Raw genomic sequence first — 423 nt, forward strand, 5'->3', positions numbered from 1 at the left:
TCTTTGCAAAAATTGACTCAATGGGCTTTACCAAGCTGTGAATATTAGAATACTTTATATAGTTTCTTTTTGCACTGAAACATTATTACAAAAGCTGTCTGATAAAATTGACATTTTCTTTTAATAATCTTGATATACATATAATTGTCATCGACTCTTCAGGTCAATTCGTACACAAGCGACAAGACTTTTGTCAGGGACTGTAGAGACAACAGCCAAGTCATCTGCATACATGAGATGGTTCACTAGCATGCTACCAATCATACGTCCTGTCTTACACTGTCTTAGCTGGTAGACAGGTCATCCCTGTAAATATTAAAGAGGGCCGGTGATAGTATCCCCCCCCTGACGGACGCCATTACCAAAACCAAACGGACTAGAGAATACATCCCCCATTTGATCTGTATGCTCTGATTGGAATAC

The sequence above is a fragment of the Etheostoma spectabile genome, chromosome 14 (genome assembly GCF_008692095.1).
Source record: "Etheostoma spectabile isolate EspeVRDwgs_2016 chromosome 14, UIUC_Espe_1.0, whole genome shotgun sequence".
Classification (NCBI taxonomy): domain Eukaryota; kingdom Metazoa; phylum Chordata; class Actinopteri; order Perciformes; family Percidae; genus Etheostoma; species Etheostoma spectabile.